We start from the raw sequence: 9,548 nt of genomic DNA, 5'->3' as shown, positions 1-9,548 counted from the left end.
GGCACTAAGTAAATGCTATGCAACTATTGAGTCTGCGTTTTGCAAAGCAATGTCTTCTCCTCGAGCATCGATATCGCAGAGCGATTGCTCGACTAGTGAGGTTGCTCGGTAGTCGAGTTGTCTTTACCTCGAGCATCTATATCGCAGAGCGATTGCTCGACTAGTGAGTTGTCTGACTCTCGTTGCTCGGTAGTCGAGTTGTCTTTACCTCGAGCATCGATGACGTCACGTCGCAGAGCGTTTGCTCGACTGGTGAGTTGACGGGCGACTGCCCAAGGCGAGTTTAGACTACTGCAACCACAGACTACTAAGCTCACATTCATAAATATTTAAGTGTTACTGTGAAGTATAAAGGTTTTAATATATTTAAATGTGCTCATTCAAAACATTTAATACCAATAAAGTTCATAAAATTAAACGAACACAGTCCTACAAGTCAACAGTCTAACTTCGCTAACGTTACTTCAATTTCGTCTGTAGACTGTATTTGTATTCATACAACATGATTAAAATAAGCCACTTATACAAATAAAAATACTTTCTAGAGAATATTTATGTATTTTTCTCGACATTTGAGCACTAAAAATGTCAAAAACGCTTTTCTATAGACCTAAAACACCACCGTAGAAAATGCGAAAAGACGGACAACTCACCAGGTCTCCAGGTAGTCGAGTTGTCTCTGGTGAGTTGTCCGTGTAGTCGAGTTGTCCGCCTCCCGTCTACATATGGTAGTTTATCGCTAAATACAACATTATATATTTTTCAGATATTTGGTGACGGGGGATTCATATCAGACCATCGGGTTCTCTTACAGGATTCATAAAACGACCATATCGCGAATTATTCCAGAAACCTGCGCTGCAATATGGGATTCCCTGCAGCCTGTGTTCATGGCAGTCCCAAGTGAAAATCAGTGGAAGATTATTGCAAACGATTTTAAACAATTATGGCAATTTCCAAACTGTGTTGGAAGTATTGATGGGAAACATGTTGTCATACAAGCTCCTGCAAACAGTGGTTCATCATTTTTCAACTATAAAAAAACTTTCAGTCTGGTACTGCTTGCAGTTTCAGACGCAAAGTACAGATTTATTTACGTGGATGTTGGAGCGTATGGACGGCAGAGTGATGGGAATGTTTTTGCTTCATCATCTTTTGGAAAAAAACTCCTCGATGGTTCATTTGACCTGCCAAAAAGCACCATATTGGAAGGGATGATGGAGCCACTACCACACGTTTTTCTTGGTGACGAGGCTTTTCCCTTAAAAACCAATTTGATGCGTCCTTTTCCAGGTACCGGATTATCAAGAAGGTCCCGTATTTTCAACTATCGCCTCTCGAGAGCTCGCAGGGTTGTGGAGAATGCCTTTGGCATTATGGTATCTCGATTCAGAATTTTCCGCAGGCCTATATGCGTATCACCAGCCAGAACAGACCATATCATTAAAGCATGCACAGTCCTTCACAACTTTCTTAGATATGATTCTAATTATTTTGAGGCGGATTTCGTAGATCACGAGGTCAGTGAAGGTGCAGTGCAGTGGAAGGCCGAAGAAAATTCAGCAATGTTAAATATCAGGAAGATTGGAAGGCCGAGTGCGAAGGAGGCAGTAAAAGTTAGAGAACAATTCAGCCAATATTTTGTTAGTGAGAAAGGGGCACTGACATGGCAGGATAAATATGTGTTCTCGAGTGGTCGAAATATGATCTAAATGCACTATCCCCCCTATCATTTTTTGGTTTTATTGCTTCGTTTCACCTTTTCTGAATAAAATTATGTTGACGCAGTGGAGATAATAGCAACTACGTGGAGGTTAAATCACCAGACTGGTTGACATTTTAGGTACACTATTGGGTTAGCACTTACAGGGATGTACGAAAGCTACTGAGCAATGATATCTAGTTGGCAAGATTTAAAACAAAAAAAATATTCAGGAAAATTTATATTTAAGTAATATCAATAGTTTATTCAATAGAGTATTTAATTTCTCATGACTCCAACTTTGAACCTCCATCTTTTTTCCACACTCATCGTCTTAACCTCGTGAGCCATGCTCAACAAGAAGAGTTCATCAGGATCTTCCTGTATTTTCTCTAAAAACAAGAAACATTTATATATATATATAATTTTGGTTTGATACGTACCAGTAAGTAGATATTTTTTTGAGTGATCTGAAGCATAAATATTTCACCAAAAATTATTTACACAAATGAGAAAGTCAACAATTTAAACTAAAATAATGTAGGTGTCATGGTACTCGTGTAGTACGTGAATCAAGATGCCAGACATCGGAACATAGTATGTGTACCAGGTTAAGGTTCAACCCTAATTTCAGATACAAATACTACAGAAGGCATTTGGCTAGAATTCAAATTCTTAACAGAACTAAAATAAGGGAAATTGGAATAAAATTATGTCCCAACCTGATACACACACTACGTTCAAAGCGTCCGCCATCTTGGTTAACATCGTACGGGAGCGCCAATTTTTTTGAAATAGCGACTCAAGATGGTTTCCAGGCATCCAAGTTATGAACCGCGATTCACTTTATAAGAATCACTGCTCGACTTGACTTACCTGATGACTGCTGCAATTTTTCTAACACAGCACTGAGGTCATCCCGGCTGCTTTTACGCTTTTTTGCCACAGGTGGTTGAAATTGGTCTGTTTCATCTGCTAAAAAAAGAATGGCATATTCGATCATATAATAGTATAGAATTCAAAAGCATTTTTTCAGAAAAGCGAATACAACTTATTTATTGCAACAGTGCATGATATTAGGGTATTTCATAATACAGTATTATACGTCTGACAATTAAAATTTATAAAATATTTTAAAATCATATTTTGGTGCTTACCTGATACCGCTTCCAATGTAACATCAACATCACTCGAAGATGGTGTATCCGGCATTGGCAGGTTTGATGTTGTACTGTAAATGTTTGTGCAGAAAGACGTTATCTTGTACTTACATTACAGTGCCTAATTTTGGTCACTTTATACAAAAGAATGTTCTGAGCTACCTAAGTACTGATGCCTAAATTACACAGACATACTGTATAATAAGTTTAGGATTCTGAACATAGCTATGAGAAAGAACACAGATGTTAAATATGTATAAAATGTCCAAATCTATTCAACATCAATTTTGTTCGAAATATGTTCAACTATAATTTTTTACATTTCCTAATTCTTTGCCTCATATTTTTTAATATGAAATCTAATTTGGAAATTGATAAAGATACCATACTCAAAAATAAAATTTTTGTATAAACTTCGAATAGTACATTATTTAGTGTTGGTACCCTGAAAGTTACCTTTATGCTGGTCAACTAACCTGGTCCTGGTCAACTAACAGCCTTTCCTTGGTAAAAGCTTTTTTATCAAAAGATACACTGACAATATGTAGAAAATGCAGGCTCCTTGTTCAAACACCCACCTCCTCATGGCTGTAAATGGTTCAAGGAACTCTAAGGATCTCATAAGGCTCCACTCAACCCGATGACTTGCCGCCGCACCAGATTTCAATTCTGCCCTTTTCTTCTTTTCCCTCCTATATTTATCTCGAAGGTTTTTCCACTTATTCTCGCATTCTTGCCCTTTACAGAATATGAAGAGGAAACTAGTTCTTTGTAGCAAAACATAGCACTTTCTTTAAAGGCGATTCAACTAAATTAACCAATACCGATACCTCGTAATCTAGTCATCATTTAGCTTATTTACATCGATTAGGCTACTATCATTTTCAGCAGTATAAAACAATTCATTTGCTGCAAAATTGGACTAGTTCCTGACAAGCCATAGGCCAAGTCTAAAAAAATTAACTACACTAATCAGACTACTTACATGGCATACCCATCTCTCGAGCTATCTCTGCCCAAGCATTGCCTTTGAAATCCTTTCGGCGGTACGAGTCCTGTGTGGTATTATACAGGCAAGGATATTCCTCAACTAGAGCAATGAGCTTTTCCTCCATATTAAATTAAAACTGACTACCGCACCTATTCAATTGCTGAAAAAAATCCAAATTGGTGAAAGCTCGATGATTTGAATACCGGTAGTCTAACGATATTGTCAGATTGTGGTAAACCATAAGAACACACTACCCAGCACAAAATTAATTACCATGGGCGGATAGGTACCACCGGTACCGTACCATGTCCAAACCCGCAGGTACTACTACTATCTACAGATGATACAAATCGCTCTAGTAATTCTGAACTTCTACACTCTGAAGCCTATAGTTATAAAAGCCAACTCGAAAACCAGGAAAATAGTTCAAAACTTCCACTTATCACATGAAAAACAACCAGTTTCCCTTCGGAAACCACCAAGACGAGCGGAGCAAGACTGTCAGTACGGCGAACTGCGTTCAGAAAACGCTACTCGAGCGATCGCCAACGTAGATAAACTCAGCGCAGACCACCGCAGACGAATAAAATAAAACAAACAAAGAAAATACGGTGCGGTGAGTTTGCACACTGTCGTGTATACCGGCCTTTACGCTCACCCACGCATGAAGCTACAAAGTAGACCTGACTATGCTCACCCATGCATGAAGTTACAAAGTACAACTGAATACGTGCATTCATGCATAACATTACAAAGTAAAACTGATTCCGCTCACTCATGCATGACGTTACAAAGTAAAACTGACTACGCTCACTCATGCATGAAGTTAAAAAGTAAAACTGACTACGGTCACCCATTCATGACGTTACAAAGTAAAACTGACTACGCTCACCCATGCATGATGTTACAAAGTAAAACTGACTACGCTCACTCATGCATGACGTTACAAAGTAAAACTGACTACGCCCACCCATGCATGAAGTTGAAAAGTAAAACTGACTACAGTCACCCATTCTTGATGTTACAAAGTAAAACTGATTACGCTTACTCATTCATGACGTTACAAAGTAAAACTGATTACGCTCACCCACGCATGAAGCTACAAAGTAGACCTGACTATGCTCACCCATGCATGAAGTTACAAAGTACAACTGAATACGTGCATTCATGCATAACATTACAAAGTAAAACTGATTCCGCTCACTCATGCATGACGTTACAAAGTAAAACTGACTACGCTCACCCATGCATGAAGTTAAAAAGTAAAACTGACTACGGTCACCCATTCATGACGTTACAAAGTAAAACTGACTACGCTCACCCATGCATGATGTTACAAAGTAAAACTGACTACGCTCACTCATGCATGATGTTACAAAGTAAAACTGATTACGCTCACCCACGCATGGAGTAATAAGTAAAACTGATTATGCTCACTCATGCATGACGTTACAGAGTAAAGCTGACTACGCTCACCCACGCATGAAGCTACACAGTAAAACCGACTACGCGCACCCATGCATGGAGTTACAAAGTACAACTGACTACGCTCACCCATGCATGACGTTACAAAATACAACGGACTACGCTCACTCGTGCATGACGTTAGAAAGTAAAACTTACTACGCTCAGTCATGCATGATGTTACAAAGTAAAACCGATTACGCTCACCAACGCATGAAGTTACAATATAAAACTGATTGTGCTCACTCATACATGACGTTACAAAGTAAAGCTGACTACGCTCACCCACGCATGGAGCTACAAAGTAGACCTGACTACGCTCACCCATGCATGAAGTTACAAAGTACAACTGAATACGTGCAATCATGCATAACATTACAAAGTAAAACTGATTCCGCTCACTCATGCATGACGTTACAAAGTAAAACTGACTACGCTCACCCATGCAACGCTCACCCATTCATGACGTTACAAAATAAAACCGACTACGCTCACACATGCATGGAGTTACAAAGTACAACTGACTACGCTCACCCAAGCATGACGTTACAAAGTGAAACTGACTATGCTCACTCATGCATGAATGATGTTACAAAGTAAAACTGACTACGCTCTGTCATGCATGATGTTACACAGTAAAACTGATTACGCTCACCAACGCATGAATTTACAAAAAAAAACTGATTGTGCTCACTCATGCATGACGTTACAAAGTAAATCTGACTACGCTCACCCACACATGAAGCTACAAATTAAAACTGACTACGCTCATCCATGCATGGAGTTACAATTGACTACGCTCACCTATGCATGACGTTACAAAGTAAAACTGACTAGGCTCACTCATGCATGAATGACGTTACAAAGTAAAACTGACTACGCTCAGTCATGCATGATGTTACACAGTAAAACTGATTACGCTCACCCACACATGAAGCTACAAATTAAAACTGACTACGCTCACCCATGCATGTAGTTACAACTGACTACGCTTACCTATGCATGACGTTACAAAGTAAAACTGACTAGGCTCACTCATGCATGAATGACGTTACAAAGTAAAACTGACTACGCTCAGTCATGCATGATGTTACAAAGTAAAACTGAAAATTCACCCATGCATGAAGTTACAAAGTACAACTGACTGCGCTCACCCATGCAAGAAGTCCCAAAGTAAAACTGTCTACGCTCACTCACGCATAAAGTTCCAAAGTAGACATGACTATGCTCACCCATGCATGAAGGTACAAAGTACAACTGAATACGTGCATTCATGCATAACATTACAAAGTAAAACTGATTTCGCTCACTCATGCATGACAGTACAAAGTAAAACTGACTATGCTCACTCATGCATGAAGTTACAGAGTAAAACTGACTATGTGCTCACTCATGCATAGCGTTACAAAGTAAACCCGACTACGCCCACTTATGCATGACGCATGAAGTTACAGAATAAAACTGACTATGTGCTCACTCATGAATGAAGTTACAAAGTAAAACTGACTATGCTCACTCATGCATGAAGTTACAGAGTAAAACTGACTATGTGCTCACTCATGCATGGCGTTACAAAGTAAACCCGACTACGCCCACTTATGCATGACGCATGAAGTTTTACAAAGTAAAACCAACTACGCTCAGCCATGCATGACATTTCAAAGTAAAACTGACTACGCTCACTCATGCACGACGATACGAAAAAAAAACTGAAATAACAGTAAAACATGAAGTTACAGTAATACAAACTACGCTCATCCATGCACGACGTTACAAAGTACAACCCCACGAATAAACTGACTACGCTCACTCATGCATGACATTACAAATTAAAACTGACTATGCTCACCCATGCATGAAGTTGCGAAGTAAAACTGACCATGCTCACCACCCATGCATGAAGTTACTTGGTGTCCTCTCACTGCATTTCTTTTGGTAATAGTCTTTCGGCATATTTGTCTAGTAACTAATATCACTTATCACTTTAACTGTGGACTAGCTCTGCCATTTCGAAACGAAATAGAACAAGACAGTCAAAATCGATCAAAGCAAATAAATTTATTTTATTATACAGATATATTTTCTCCATTTACTATATATATGCAAGATACAACTAAAACATATTGCAAAGTAAGTGGAGTAGTCACATATTTAATCAAATAGTCTAAATAGATTTGTAAGTAATATATATTTAATTACATATAGTAACATTGCATTTTTTAATAATTAAAATAAAAAAGTATTTTTTAAAATGTCAAAATATAATACCGAGCTTCCATGTGGACCCAAGGGGTGTCGGTTTCCCCACTCGTTAGGACTTGTTGATGGGGTCCTATCGCGCTCCAGAAAAATCTGAAACGCCCTATGCCCATATTTAAATGCCAAACGGATACATGACTATACCAATAAAACCACAGTGGACACTCAAAACGTTGACTCCCACAAATAGTGGCTTGTCAAAATTATAAAAACCCACCCAGTCATTAATGCATTATATTATATCTCATCGTGATTGTCATCACAGATCTTGTTCGGCTTCTTCTAATTCTCGGTAAGTAATCTTCTGAAAACAAAAAATATTTTAATAAAAACATCCAATAGAATCGAAATTATTAATAAAATTCACTTACTTCTTATCATTAAAAATATCTAAGCCTAATAAAATTCGTAAAATTATTTACATGTAATGTGTAGATTTTCCTTGTATCTGATTTTAATTTCTTCAGTGCCTTCAAAGTTCTGTGCCTGAGAATCTAGAATAACATTAGAAAAAACCTAAGGCTAATAAAAATCCTATTGTTCCTAATAGCGGGAATGGGTCTAAATTTATCTATGACAAATAAAATATTAAAAACGTAAGAGCCATGGAAAGCCTTGTAAATACTTTTCTCCTTTTGTTGGTGTCACGATATCCTGGCTCCTGTTGAAAATATCTTAAAAATAGAAGAGAAATTATTGATTATGACAAAAACAGATAGGAAAATATGAATACAGCATATTACAAAAAAAGCTTTATTAATAATAAATATACAATATCAGCAATAAACATAATAATTCGTGCATTATTGTATCAGTATTAATGAACACCAGATAAAAAGAGTAATCCTGCCTAATGAAACACATGTAACATATTTACCGGTATTTCAGATTTGTCGCTGGTTCGTCTTTTTTAAATTTCTTCATTGTCTTCAAAATTTTGTGCCTGAGAAGCTGAGATAATATTACCAATATCTAAGCCTAAAAAAATTTGTAAAAATATTTACATGTAATTTGTAGCTTTTCCTTGCATCTGTCTTTTCCTAATTTTCCCAGTTCCTTTATAGTTCTGTGCCTGAGAAGCTAGAATAACATTAAAAGTATCTAAGCCTAATAAAAACCCTATTATTCCTAATGGCGGGAATGGGTCTAAATCAATCTATACCAAATAAAGTATTAAAAACAAAAAAAACATGGCAATCCCTGTTAATACTTTTCTTCTTTCGTCGGTGTCACGACATTCTGTTTCCTGTTGAAAATACCTCAAAAATAGAAGAGAAAATAATGATTAAGATAAATAAGATGGGCAAATATAAATAGAGCATATTACTAAAAAAGCTTTATTATCAAATATTCAACATCAGCAATGAACATAATACTTAGCGCATTACTGTATCAGAATTAATATGATCAAAAAAGTATTATATCGAACTAAAATCTAAATGATCCCTAGATAGAAAAAGTAAGCCTGACTAATGAAACACTTTTAACATACTTACTGGAATTTGGGATTTGTCTCTAATTCCGTCTTTTTTCAATTTCTTCCGTGTCTTCAAAATTTTTTGCCTGTGAAGCTGAGATAACATTAACAATATCTAAGCCTAATAAAATTCGTAAGAATATTTACATTCAAATTGTTGATTTTCCTTGTATCAGTCTTTTCCTATTTTCTTCATTGTTTTCTTGTATCAGTCTTTTCCTAATTTCCCCATTGCCTTCATAAATCCTTGCCTGAAAGTCTAGAATACCATTAAAAATATCTAAGCCTATTAAAAACCCTATTAATCCTAATGGCGGGTATTTCTAACGGTGGGAATGGGTCTAAATCTATCTCTAACAAAAGAAAATATTAAAAAGAAAAAATGCCATGGCGATCCCTGTTAATTCTTTTCTTTAGTGGTCGGTGTCACGACATTCTGTTTCCTGTTGAAAATACCTCAAAAATAGAAGAGAAAATAATGATTAAGATAAATAA

The 9,548-nt window shown here is 36.9% G+C and overlaps 1 long non-coding RNA gene across 2 annotated transcripts; it reads right to left on the bottom strand.

The window, feature by feature from the left end:
• Positions 1–1,848: 1,848 nt before the first annotated feature.
• LOC144422969 (uncharacterized) lies at positions 1,849–3,287 on the bottom strand. 2 transcript variants are annotated; one of them, XR_013475501.1, is made up of 3 exons: positions 2,860–3,287; positions 2,579–2,674; positions 1,849–2,094 (listed from the first exon to the last, which is right to left on the bottom strand). It is a non-coding gene; the product is annotated as an uncharacterized LOC144422969 (long non-coding RNA). The 2 variants fall into 2 exon arrangements; XR_013475500.1 differs by having other exon boundaries at positions 1,924–2,094; positions 2,579–2,677; positions 2,860–3,213.
• Positions 3,288–9,548: the final 6,261 nt, after the last annotated feature.

The sequence above is a fragment of the Styela clava genome, chromosome 5 (genome assembly GCF_964204865.1).
Source record: "Styela clava chromosome 5, kaStyClav1.hap1.2, whole genome shotgun sequence".
In the NCBI taxonomy this organism is placed as follows: Eukaryota; Metazoa; Chordata; class Ascidiacea; order Stolidobranchia; family Styelidae; genus Styela; species Styela clava.
Note: the sequence above shows the minus strand (reverse complement) of the source record. Positions and strands in the feature narration are given on the sequence as shown.